This window comes from Olea europaea, chromosome 21 (assembly GCF_002742605.1).
Source record: "Olea europaea var. sylvestris chromosome 21, O_europaea_v1, whole genome shotgun sequence".
In the NCBI taxonomy this organism is placed as follows: Eukaryota; Viridiplantae; Streptophyta; class Magnoliopsida; order Lamiales; family Oleaceae; genus Olea; species Olea europaea.
The window spans coordinates 15,856,818-15,871,610 of record NC_036257.1 but is presented as its reverse complement, the minus strand read 5'-3'; the positions used below and the strand labels follow the sequence as shown (position 1 = coordinate 15,871,610).

Sequence of the window (14,793 nt, the reverse complement as noted above, 5' to 3'; positions counted from 1 at the left end):
AGCTTTCCAAAGGTGGAGAAAATGAAGTTAAAAATTCAAGAATTTTCAGTCTCCCAATATAGGAAAAGAAGAAGTTTAGTCAAGAATCAGGGGACATAGAGGGCTATGGACAGGCCTTTGTTGTATCAGAAGAGCAAAAGCTTGATTGTCAGACTTATTCTTTGCAATCACCTTATCAATTCACTTGAGAAAGCCTCGCTTAATTCCCAAGCTTCCTACTAAGTTCAGGTAGAAACACGTATCGTGTATTTGTACTGTTTAATCTCATCAGATAGCTGTACTAAAAATTTTGTTACTTGGCTCCTTTATTCTTGGTATTTGCAGGGATGCAATAGATGAATATGCCGTAGAATTGAAAAACCTTGCTTTGAAAATCCTAGACATGATGGCTAAAGCTGTACACATGAAAGCTGAGGAAATGAAGATGGTTTTCGAAGAAGGGACACAAGCAATGAGGATGAATTACTATCCTCCATGCCCCCAACCGGAGCTTTGTTACTGGCCTTTACCCCCACTCTGATGCAGTTGGACTCACCATCCTCCTCCAAGTCAATGAAATTGAAGGTCTTCAGATTAAGAAATATGGAGCTTGGATTCCTGTTGTACCACTACCTAATGCTTTTGTTATCAACACTGGAGACATCTTGGAGGTAAATGTACATAATCAAATGGCCCAAAGTCACTCCCTTTATATGTTGTTCTCAACAATGTTTAGCTATAGCCTATAAATTCTGTTGTATTCATTGAGATCTGTTGAGTCTGTTTATCGTTTCCATTGGATCTTATCATTACATGCTTTGACAGATTGTGACAAATGGAATTTACTGAAGCATTGAACATCGAGCAACTGGCAACTCGAAGAAAGAAAGGCTCTCCATTGCCACATTTTCCAACCCAAATATAGATGGTGATTTAGGTCCTGCACCAAGCCTTGTGACCCCTGACTCTCCAGCAAAATTTAAAAGGATCAGCTTTGTTGATTATATGAAAGGATTATTTTCACGGGAACTTGATGGGAAATCATACCTCGACACCATGAGAATTAGATTAAGAATAATTTGGTTCTTGATTCATGTATGCTGAGTTCATTAAATGAGAATATGGTATCTGCTAACAGTTATGTATGCAGGTATTGCTGTTGCTATCTATACCCAAAACCAAGTTGCTTAGATTTGCATAAATCTATGTCCTAGAAGAACAATGATCTAAGTCTTGTTACTCAAATAAGGCCCCTTTATTGATTAGCCCATTTAAATTCAAACATAGAAGCATAACAATGAGGGAAATTTTATGTCAGAAGTTGCAATGTTAATTTGCATTGGAACACACGTTCTTGAAATATTTAATTATTTCGTCGCTTGATTGTTTTTCTTAATTGTGGTTAATCTTATTAAGTCCAAGATGAGAATTGGAAAGTTTGTCTAGGCAACAATGTCTTGTCAAGATGATATTGGATTAAGTGACTCATATATAAGTAGTAGTAATTAATCAATGGTTTGTTTGCAAATTATTATTATTATTATTATTATTATTATTATTATTATTATTATTATTAACTAAAAGTAAAATCTCCATTGAGATTACCAAAGTCGCACGGATGATAATAATGTATGCTATAAAAACTATGTTGTTAACTAAATCAAAATTCAAAATTTTCGGTAAGGTGGTTTGCTTTATTCTGAACTAGAGTGTATAGCAACCAATGAAGCATAGACCCTGTCTTTCATTTTCATAAGCACGTCGTGACTTTCCTTTTCAACAATCACTCTATTCTTCACAACAGCAATGGTGTCTGCCCCCATTATCGTAGTCAAGCAATTAGCTACAACGATAGTGGTCCTGTTCACCATAACTCCATCTAAAGGCTTTTAAACTATATGCTTCCAGTGCAGTCGTTTCTTCGTTGGCAATATTCTCTTTGGATCTTTCAATATTGCTCTTTCTATAACAATTCTTTGCTTTTGTCCACCAGACAATTAAATTCCCCTCACCCCAACGTTAGTATCGTATCCTTGAGGCAATCCTGATATGAAGCTGTGTGCATTTCCAGCTCTTGTTGCTGAAATGGTCTTTCCTTCTGTTGCAACCCTGTTTTCCCGTAAGCAATGTTTTCACGAATTGTTTTGTCGAAAAGAATGGGTTCTTGGCTCACTAATCCCATTTCTTGCCTCAGCCAGCTTAGCTTGAATTTTTGGATTTTCACACCATTTAAGAATATTTGGCCTGACTCAGGGTTGTAGAATCTATGTATCAATTTGATAACTATACACTTCCCACTTCCACTCTCTCCAACTAGAGCCATTGTCTGCAAAAACAAAAATCATCTAATGTTACTTCTTCCAAAGATTTTAGCTGGTTTTTCACCTATACTTTTCATTTTTGAGGTACAGATTATTTTGATCCAACTTGACAACCATGCTTTTGATATATTTGATATTCATTTGCTACAACAGATTATCTTATAGGGAATTCAGTTTTTGCTGAAATATTTTCTACTGGAATATACGATTTTGTCACTTTTTTGTGAATAAATACATCAGGTAATTGATTTACAACCTTTTGCAAATGAATGATTTTTCAATCTCTTACTCGCATTGATTGCTATGTGGATCAAAGAGAGATAGAGTTGTTTCATTTCAATAAATTTTACCTAATTTTTCAGGATGTAGTTTTTCCTCTTCCAAAGTTGAAAAAGTCATTTTATCAAAATGACAATCTGCAAAATGTGCAGGAAATAAATGTTCAAGATACGTAATAATAGATGGTGAATCATAACTTACATAAATCCCAAGTCTTCGTTGGAGACTGATTTTAGCATGTTGTGGGGGGGGGGGGATAGGGACTTTGACTGTACAACAAAAAATCGTAGATGAGAAATATTAGGTTCATGACCAAATGCAAGTTGCAAAGGTGAAATGATAATAGATAGTTGGTCTTATATGAACAAATAATGTCGTATGTAATATGGTGTGACCTCAAATAGATTATGGGAGTTTTATTTTCATAAATAATAGCCTAGCAATAAGTTGTAGACGTTTAATAAATGACTTTGCTAAACCATTTTTGGATATAGACATGCGCAACCGAATGATCAATAATAATCTAAATTGAGATACAATAATCATCGAATGCTTGTGATGTAAATTCACTAGCATTGTCAAGACGAATAATTTTGATTGAGTAATCCAAAAATTGCATTCGTAATTTTATAATTTGAACTAGTAGTCTAGCAAACGCTATATTTCTAATGGAAAGTAGGCAAATATATGACCATCTAGTAGAACAACTAATCAATACCATAAAATAACGAAATAGTTTACATGGTGGGTGTATTGGCCCACATATATCTCCATGAATTATTTTCAAGAAAGTTAAGGATTCAATATTGACCATTATAGTTGAAGGACTAATGACTAGCTTGTCTTGCGAACAAGCTCCACATAGATAATTATTAGTTAAAAGAATCTTCTAGTTCTTTAAAAGATATTTATGTGAGTTGTTTATTATTCAACGCATTATTATAGCTCCTGGATACCCAAGTTGATCGTATCAAAGTATAAATTTTTTTGCTCAACGAACTTTTAGTTCGTAACAATATTTGATATAATCATTTTTATAAATGTATAATACATGCCACATGAGAGTGCATGAACTTTTTCTTTTATCTACTTCTGACTAGATAAAAAAAGTTATGCAAAAATATTCAACATTATTTTCTTGCATTGTCTCAATGTGACATCTATTACAATGAATATATTTAAAACTAAGAAAATTTATTTTGGATTTGCTAGAATAAAATACATCATCAATATATAATTTCGTATTATTTGGTAAAATAAGGTTTTTCCAGAGTTTTCAACAATATTTGATGAATTTGCTATCGTATTACCTTATTTTCTGTTAATGTTAAGTCTAAAAAATATTTTTTGTCTTGAAGAATAGGATATGCAGTTGCATTATCAATCAAGCAGATATCTTGACAGCCCATCATGAATATGTAAATATAACAAAATAAATTTATTTTAAAAATTTGAATTTAAATTTAAAAGGATAAATATAATTCAATACTATGAAATTAACGATGCATAATAAAGTTTCAATTTTTTTTTTGTGAAAAGTAAAAATATATTTCAAACAAAATTTCTAAAATATGGGGAAATACTAGAGATAAGAAAATAAGCTAATCTATGTCTTTTATCACACCACCCCCAATCAATGATCAATATTCTCATTTGGATCAACAAAGAAATTAGAGACGCCCAAATGAGTCACATCAATGGGACTATCGTAATTAGCAAAAAATATCTCAATTTTTTCCTTTTCCTTGATTGAATTTTGGTAAAGATCCACAAGATATTTTGACGTATGATAGGATACGTGCCCAATGCCTTTTCATTTTATATCCGAAGTAACTTTTTTCGTGCTCCTTTTTAGATATGCTACATTCATTTGCTTTGTATTTTTTTGAAATTGTTTTCTTGTTGCTAATAGCTTTGTTGGTTATTTCTCCAAGATTTATTTCATGTGCACGTGCACGTGCACGTGCACGTCTATGTCTTTGTCTTGATATTGCATTTGCTTCAGACAATACAATAACATTTACCTTAGGCAATGGTAAAGAACTAATTAAACGTAAGCCATGATTTTCATTAGCGGTTCATTATTTTTTCAACCACAAGCAAGCAAGATATGAGTATTGAGTACCTTTTAAAATCACGCTTACGATATTGCTGCTGTAGAAGCACATTCGATGCATGAAATGTGAAAAAAAAATTTCTCCAACATATCTTCATCACTAAGTTTTTCTCCACATAATGTCAAATTTGAACATATTTTGAACAACTTAGAATTGAACTCACTAACAGTTTTGAAGTCTTGTAAATGAAGGTGTATCCACTCATAGCGAATTTTGGGGAAGACTATAATTCTTTGATGATCAAATTTGTCAGTTAATTTTTTTCAAAGAACATGTAGATCTTTCTCGGTGAGATATTCAATTTTCAATCCATTATGAAGATGATGACGAAGGAAAATGAGTGTTTTTGCATGATCGTGTAGAGATTCTTTGTTTTCTTCTTTTATTGTCTTTCACAAACCTTTTAAGACAAGACATATATCAGCATTGAGTGTCCATTGTAGATAGTTTTTGTCAGATATGTCATGTGCAGCAAATTCAAGTTTTGTAACGTTTGTCATTTAATTAACTACACAACAAAGAAAAAGAAAATACAATTAATTTCGAAAAATATAATTAAACATCACATAACAGTTAATCAAGTATTCAATATAACATAAGTTATGTATTTTCCTTCAAAGATAAACACTAATTTAAAATAATACCTTCTTCGAAATATGTACTACTTCGGGAACATGTTGCGTTTTACGATAGCTTCTTTAAGAACAATATGTCGATATTATTCGAAAAATATTAGAAAATATAATTCATGCTCCTCGAGAGAAATAATATTCCTATGAAATACTAAAAAAATATAATTCATATGTTTTGAAGCAAGTAATATTCTTTGTGAGTATTAATTATTATGTTTTACTACTTCAGAAGCAATGACAATTAAGAAAGAATTCAATAATTCATATTTTATTTCTAAACATAAAAAAACAAAACAAAAAAATGAAATGTCCAATTGCACACTACAATGATAATATTAATTAATCTATAAATATTCGTAAATTAACCTGAATTCATTAATATGAATTGAGTGGAATTTATGGGATGCGTGTACGATCAATAATAATTTATGGTATATAGATGTATATTATAATTGATAAATGTGAAGCCAAATCAATATCATTGCTTTTCAAACCATTACCATGTACAGATAATGATTACCATTATTGTACATGAATTAATTATACAAATAGAAATTGATATAAGAAGTCGTCTATATAACTTAAAGGATCGACAAATCAAAAGGCATAGGAATTGAGAAAGCAAATAGTAGCAACTAGCAAGAATTGATTGTGGTGGCGAATTGATTTGACAAACAGAATGCATGAGAATCATCATAAATAACTTATTAAAGTAGAGAAGAAAAGGGAAGGGACGGCAGATTATAAATATATTCACGTTTGTACACATATTAAAATAGAGAAGAAAAAGTAGTAGCGTTGTAAGTAAAAAATTATACATGACAACAAATTAATTTCAGTACATGCGATAAATGATTATGCTTAAAAAATTACTACCTTTTATAATCTTTAAAAATTAAACTTTCGTACTGATAAGGTATTATGAAAAGAAAGAAAATGAGAACAAAAGATAAAAGTTAATAGACTTGTGTATATTTTATTAAGAATCAAAACCTTATATTTATAGAAAAAATTAGGGATACAACGATAATAATTTCTAAAATTGTAGAGGTACAATTGTCATTCATGAATAAACTTATCATTTACAACATGTTTATTATAGGGTGCTACTATTTACATCTACAGTTTTTATATATACATTACACTCTATATACATCCATTTTAAAATTTTAGGTCTTGTTTGAGCCCCATTATTTTTCTCACTATAAATACATTCCTAATACAATTTCAAAATTTTTAAAAAATCACTATATTCAACCAATTACTTTCAACATTTAATTTGATTCTTACTTTTCATTTTCTATATTATCATGTTGGTGCTTTAATATTTAGTTTTAAAGTTTAGCAAATCCTTTTCTTGAATTTATAAGATTTATCAAAAGTATACTGCTCAAGTAACCAAACAAATCCCTCCTCAAATCATATGTAACATATATATAGCTCATAATTTTGGTTGTTTGTGTTTCGACAGATGATTTTAAGTTTGTTTCCTTTTGTAATGTAAGAATATTTGGATAGGTATTGAAACTTATTTTAAAATTTCTCGTTTATTTTAATCTATCAAACCAATACTTAAAAAAGTATAAAAAAATACTATTCCGATTTTCATATCATGAAAGAATTATAACCCTAATAATGTGTGTGTGTTTTTTTTTTTTTAAACTTTCGTTGAAGATGATATTTTATGATTAGAATTCTATGATTTTATATGATTAGAATTTTATGATTTTAGATGAAGATGGTATTGTATTATTTGAATTTTAGTTGAACACAAACTCTGAAAGAATATAAAAATATTTAAAAGAATTTAAGAAAATAAATATTTGTGGATGAAGTTAGAACGATATATATATATATATATATATATATATATATATTTTATGTCTATTTGGATAAATTTACATAAGATGAAAAATATAATATAATTATATTTTTAAAAGTTGACTTGTATATAAAAATTGTGAATATAAATAGCAGTACCCTTATTATATTGGAATGTAATGTGGATGAATATAGTACTTTTTAAAAATCTTAAGATTTTAACCAAGATATTTAGAATGTGATAGATAATAAAAATAGTGGATGAAAATAGCGGCTCCCATTTTATATTACTCCTATTCGAATTAAAACTTAAGTCAAAGTCAACATTTAATTTTAATATCACATTTCATGGAATTTACAACTTTTTAACTATGAATTTCATCTTCATCATCATCATCTTTTTTTTTTTTTAATTTTTTATCAATATTTACTAAAAATATGATTTTTATCTATATCATTATAGTGATATTAATTTATAAATTACAGCAAACATATATGCTTATGTACAGAAATATTAGAATTACGTGTTTTGGAGTAGAACTCATCCAAAGGTCGTTAGCTAATGCTAGATGGCTGTACGAACAAAATTAATGAAATAAGAAGTGAAAAAAAAGTTGTCACTTATTGACAACTTTTTTTATTAGTGACAACTTTTTTAACTTTTAACTTAGAAAACATGCTATAAGAATAGAAAACGAGGATTGAGAAATTCAGTATACAATAATCGGGTGTTCAATTTTCATTAAGGTTGGCTGCGTGAAACGCAAAGCCTTCAAAGTTTATTCGATTACTAACAATATATTTAGGCCGTATTTGGAATTAAATTTAGAGTTCGGTAATCAGAAATTATTTAGGTATATGGTAAACTTAAGAACTATCGATTACTGTTTGTACTATTTGACAACAAATTTTGGGAAACAATAAAATAATAACTTCAATTTCAACTTTTAGCTTATTAAATAATTAATTCATTTTCAAAGACAAGGATTCAGCCCTTATTAATCATAATATGAACCCGAATTATTATAGAGCGTCCATATCTTTCCAATAATATTCCAAAATATGATTCAGGAACTTGTCAAGATGATGGCAAAGCTCTTTCACTCTAGCTGCGTTTTAGTCTTTCTAATTTGTAATCTAACTTGCCTCTTATGTATAAATTGTAAAAATTCTTGAAAATGTAAATTATTACATGCAATTATGGTATGATATTGTGATTATTATTTTTAGCAAAATGATTTGACCGTAAACTGGTTTCTTGTTTAGAAATGTTTCCTTACTAAAAATTGGAAAATCTGTTGTTATATGAATTGCAGCTTAATGTTGATGGACCTAGGAAGATGTGTGCTGCTTGTATATATATATAATTTTAATAATACAAATAAATATTACATCAAGTGACTCAATTTTTGACGATTTTAATCCTATTATAATTCAATTATTTCAATGATAATTTACTTTTCATTTTTCAATATGTAATAAATACTACAAAATCATTATCATGTATAAATTGTGTTATTAATTCTCAAATAATTAACATTCACATTAATCTAGATTCAATGAATCTTGACATTATGAATCCTAGTCTACATGAATTTAAAGTTATTACAGATTTATATTCATATATCTAGAAATTTTTATGGTGTTTAAATTCATGTATTAGAAATTAATTCTTATGTATCAAATGTAGTATAATAAGGTTGTCATTTGTGGTATTTCATCATCACAAAATATTTGAATTATAGAAATTGAGTTTGAGAGTACAATTTTCTTCTCTTAAATTTCTATCCTAAATTTTATTTTCTTTACTTTTCATTTTTCAATATGTAATAAATATTATAAAATCCTTGTCATATATAAATTTCTTGTTATTGATTCTCAACTAGGGATGTCAATTGGGATCGTAGGCTCGGGTCGCCCGTGGCCCAACTCGGCTCGGCTCGGGGCTCAGTAGACCCGAGCCCATTTTGGGGATACGGGCTTTGCTCGAGCCGGCCCGGGAGCCTTTATTTTTTAAAAAAAAACTTGTAAGTGGCAGTAAAATGCTGCCTTGAAAGGCACCAGTTTGCTGCCTTTTAAGGCAGTCAACTGTTGCCTTTAAAGGTAGCAGCTTAATATAGAGACAAAAGAAAAAAAAGAGAGAAAAAAATGGGCCTGCCCGGCTCGGCTAGGAAAGGCCCGAGCCGAAAGCTCGGGTCAAGCCTAAAATTTTTGGACGAGCTTTTGTTTGGCCCAACTCGGGCCCGAAAAAAGCTCAACCATTTAATCAAGCCGAGATCGAGCCGGCTCGGCTCGTTGACATCTATATTCTCAACTAATTAACATTCGCATTAAACTGGACTCAATGAATCTTGACTCGATGAATCTTGATTTACATGAATTTATAGTTATTATAGATATGAACTTATTTCTATTCATGTATCTAGAAATTTTAATGGGTGTTTAAATTCATGTATTAGCAATTAATTCTTAGGTAACAAATATAAGATAAAAAAAGTTGTCAATTTATAATATTTCATCATCGCCAAAAAATTAAATCATAGAAGTTGAGAGTATAATTTTCTTCTCTTATATTTCTATCCTAAATCTTATTTTCTTTGTTTCATTGAAACTCATCAAATCCTCCCAACAAATTGGTGTCAGATATTATTTTTATAGTACTTATAAAATATTTCATAATAAAATGCAATAGACGTTTAACTCTGACTAATAATATACAACGGCGTATATATAATTATTCTCCATTTTCATAATTTTATACGCTCACGACATTAAAGTACTTTTGTTTTTTTAAAAAAAATGCTAATTTTGATATGTACAACAATTTTGAAATAAAAGTTTAGAAGACTTTAACTGATTATTTCTTCAATAGTACTAATTCTTTTTTTTTCAGCACAATTACAATTAATTTTCTTAAAAGTATAGCAATAATAAACCAAAACGTAATTAGGTTTTTTTCCTTAAGGGAGAATGTATACAAATAAGATAATAAAATAAAAAATTATATACATATTTTTAATGGTATTTTATTCGGAAATACTACAAAAGCCAATATTGGCATTATTTAGGAATACCACAAAATTTAGCAAATCAAAATCCATTAATTAAAATAAATTTTATCTAATAAACCTGAAAATTAGCCATTATCCCATTGAATTGTGTTAATTTCATTTTTCGTTAGGGTGACACGGACAGCAAATACCTAGCCCACTCATGTATACGTAAACAAATTTTAACACGTATGGACATATTGCTAGTCAAAATATTCCGGATTTGGATGTGGGAAAAGTTTTATAACACGAGACAAATATGTTCGGACTCCGACAATAAATTTTGAAAACGATTGTGTGATGATAACGAATCACAAACAACTCAAGGAAAGTAAAATAATCTAAACTCGAGTAAGGCAAATGTATAATCAGGAAGAGAGAAGACAAATAATAGCTTTTAGTGTATTGAGTCGCATTAGCCTTCAAATAATACATGGATTGGGTATTTATAGTGTTACATATAAAATAGCATCCATTGGATTAAGATACATGTGGCTTTATATCCTTAACCGAAGCATTCAATCTTAGACATTAATTTGAACTCATCAGCCTATGAAGCATTTAATGATCTTACAGAGTGCAGCCACCTTACAACCTAAACTGAAAATACTTTGACATTCCACTCATTACAAATATCCCATCAATTATTCCAAAAAGATCTCATACATAAACTCAGGATCTTCACGTGTGGGTCGTCACTTGCTGTGGTTGAGCTTCGATTTTTACTTTTGCTGAGCTTCATCACTTTGGCAGACAGATGCGCTTGAGCCTCGGATGTAGCTTCAAAGCTTCGTCGTTAGCATGGGATTGCTTCGTTGAGTATGGCTATGGTGTTTCGAACCTACACATTCAATAATCCATGTGGCTTCATTGCAAGGAACTTCAGCAAGTCGAGCGTAAGAAACTGTATCCCAAGAATTCCAACTTCTTATCTACTTGGATTATCCTGTAGATGCCGATCCAAAATTACAATATAAAAATATCACGCTTCTACCCCAAAAATTGGTTGAATAAAATTATCGAATCACACATGAATAAAGTACATTTCAACAAATACTTTCGAGAAATCAACACTACCAAAATGAATAATGAACGACACATGATAACAAGAAAAATTGTGAAGTGTATTTAACCATTGGATCATGTCACGTCACAAAAAATGTAACACGATAGACACAAAAATGTAACACAAGGTAAAAAAATACGAGTTCAAATGACACTAAAGATAATGGTGTTAAAGATCAGTGTGGATTTTGCTTGTAATGACACTAAACTTATTGATGGAACGGAGAGATTTTTAAGATGACTTTGGGGTTGTTCTAATGTGTGGACGAATTTTCAGCCATTTGGGGGTGGATTCTAATTTTGAAAAAGTTAGAAAGTATTTCTATGAGATGCAAGTAGTAAACGGTAATTTTATTTTTAGAATATAAAAGAAGTAATAGTAATATCTTTTCTTGGTTTTACTCCCAAATCACGTAATCAAGGTTGCATTTTTTTTCCCTTTCAGGTAAAGTTTTTTGTTCCTTGGTTTCTAAATCGGAGTGGACTGTCTAGGTCAATCTAAAAAGAGCCTTGCTGTTTGTAAACTTTGATTTACACTCCTGTGTGTTGGCAAATTTGAATTTATTGATTTTTAAAATACTTTTTTGAATCAATGGTTAAATTTTTAACACATAGGAAGTGTCAACCAAAGTGTACACATTTGGGTGTACAAGTCGTCTTATTTTTGAGGCTACCCCAAAATCGCCTTAAAAATCTCTCCGTTCCATCAATATGTTTAGTGTTATTACAAGCAAAATCCATACTAATCTTTTACACCATTATCTTTAGTGTCATTTAAACTCGTATTGTTTTACCTTGTGTTACATTTTTGTGCTTATCGTGTTACATTTTTCGTGACATGTGCACAATCGAACGGTTAAATAAGCTTTACAATTTTTCTTGTTATCAAGTGTCGTACATTATTCATTTTGGTAGTGTTGATATCTCGAAAGTATTTGTTAAGATGTATTTTATTCATGTATGATTCGATAATTTTTTTCAACCAATTTCAGGGGAAGAAGCGTGATATTTTTATATTGTAATTTTAAATTGGCATCTACAAGATAATCCAAGTAGATAAGAAGTTGGATTTCCTGGGATATAGTTTCTTACGCTCGGCTCCCTAAAATAGGGTTGGACATGGTTCGGTTCGATTCTAATGAGAACGGAATCGGACTCGAAATTTTCGGATATTTAGTAAGTGGAATTGTCGGGTCCAAATTTAATTATGGAATCGTTCGGGTTCGGTTCCGTTTGGTTCCTAGGTTCGGTATTATAAGTTAATTATTCAATATTTACAAAGTGACATTAACTCAACTAATGATAGATTCAATCTTAACTCTTACAAAATAACGTAATCCAATTTTATGTGTCTTTTGCATCATTCTTTGCTGATATTTCATAGATTTGATTGTTAAAATAACAGGAAGAGTAAGATAGGGAGTTAAAAATAATTAAGAGAGGCATTGTCGAGCTTCAATTCGATTTCTCTAGAACTGTAGAAATGACACTACAGTAGAGTAACAGATTTGGATAAAATTTAGGTCAATTTGATTAAGTTGGCTTTGAACCAAAAATTAGAAATAGGAAAATCATACTTTTGGGTTTGAACTAAATTAACTAGTTAGCAAATTTATTTAGAAAAAATAAAATAATTTAGCTTTTTAAAAATAAATTAATTAAATTTTTTTGAGGAGATTCGGTTCTTGATCTAGAACTAAGAACCGAACCAAACCCCTCGGTTCTCGATTCAGATACTCATTCGAATATTTAACTTAAGAAGAACCGATCGATTCGATTCGATTCAAAAAGGGTTAGGTTCGGTTTGGCCGGTTCGATTCGGGAGTTTTGTCCAACCCTACCCTAAGTCTTTTACAATGAAGCCATGTAGACTATTGGAGTATGTAGATTTGAAGCGTCGAAGCCATACTTACCAATGCAATCCTATGCTAACGACGATGCCCCGAAGATACATCCAAGGCTCAAGTGCATCTGCCTCCCAAAGTGATGAAGCTTAACAAAAGTAAAAATCGAAACTCAACCACAACTAGTTACAAACCTATTATGTATGATATTCTTTTGGAATGATTAATGAGACATTTGTAATGAGTGAAATGTCTAAGTTTTGTCAGTTTAGGTTGTAAGTGGCTATTATCTTAAAGAGTATTAAATGCGCCAAGGCTAGTAAGTGCAAATTAATACCTAAAATTAGATGCTTCAGTTAAGGAGAGAGAGTCGCGTCTATCTTCATCCAATGGACGTTATTTCATATGTAACACTATAAATATCCCATTCTTGTATCATTTGAAGGCTAATGCAACTCAATACACTTAAAGATATTATTTTCTTCTCTCTTGTTGATTATACATTTGCATCTATAATTTAGATTATTTTACTTTCTTTGGGTTGTTTGCAATTGGTTATTATTACACAATCATTATTAAAAGTATATTATCTAAGACCGAACATAGTTGTCTTGTGTTATATAGCTTCTCCCATGTTCGAATCTGGAATATTGTCAACTAGCAATCTGTTTATACGTGTTGAAATTTGTTTACATGTACACAAGTGGGCTGGGTATATGTTCCTTGTGTCACCCTAACAAAAAACGAAGTCAACACAATTCAATAAGATAATGGCTAATTTGCAAGTTTATTAGATAAAATTTATTTTAATTAATGGGATTTTGATTTGCTGGATTTTGTGGAGTTCCACAATAATGCCAATATTGGCTTATGTAGCATTTTTGGGAATAAAATACCTTTAAAAATATGTTAATAATTTTTTATTTTATTATCTTATTTGTATACATTCTCCCTTAAAGAAAAATACTAATTAAGTTTTGGTTTAGTATTGCTATATTTTTAAGAAAATCAATTGTAACTGTGCTGAAAAAAGAATTAGTTGTACTAAAGAAATAATCAGTTAAACGTCTATAAACTTTTATTTCAAAATTGTTGTGCATCTCAAAATTAGCATTTTGTAAACAAAGTACTTTAATGTCGTGAGCGTATAAAATTACTAAAATGGACAATAATTGTATATACATCCTTTTATATTATTAGTAATAGTTGAACATTCATTGCACGTTATTCTGATATATTTTATAAGTGCTATAAAAGTAATATCTGATACCAATTTGTTAGGAGGATTTGATGAGTTTCAAACGAAACAAAGAAAATAAAATTTAGGATAGAACTATAAGAGAAGAAAATTATACTCTTAAACTCAACTTCCATTATTTAAATTTTTTGTGATTATGAAATATTATAAATGGTAACTTTTTTTTTTCTATATTACATTTGGTACATAAGAATTAGTTGCTGATACATGAATTTAAAAACCCATTAAAATTTCTAGATACATAAATAGAAATAAATTCATCTATAATAACTCTAAATTCATATAGATCAAGATTCATGGAGTCAAGATCCATTGACTCCACCAGTTTAATGTAAATGTTAATTAATTGAGATTCAATAACAAGAAATATATATATACATATTGAAAAACGAAAAGCAAAGAAAATAAAATTTAAGATAGAAATTTA

General features: G+C 29.8%; 1 pseudogene; it reads left to right on the top strand.

The window, feature by feature from the left end:
- The window catches only part of LOC111370191, a 5,896-nt pseudogene extending 4,813 nt beyond the window's left edge, over positions 1-1,083 (top strand).
- The last annotated feature ends 13,710 nt before the right edge of the window (positions 1,084-14,793 follow it).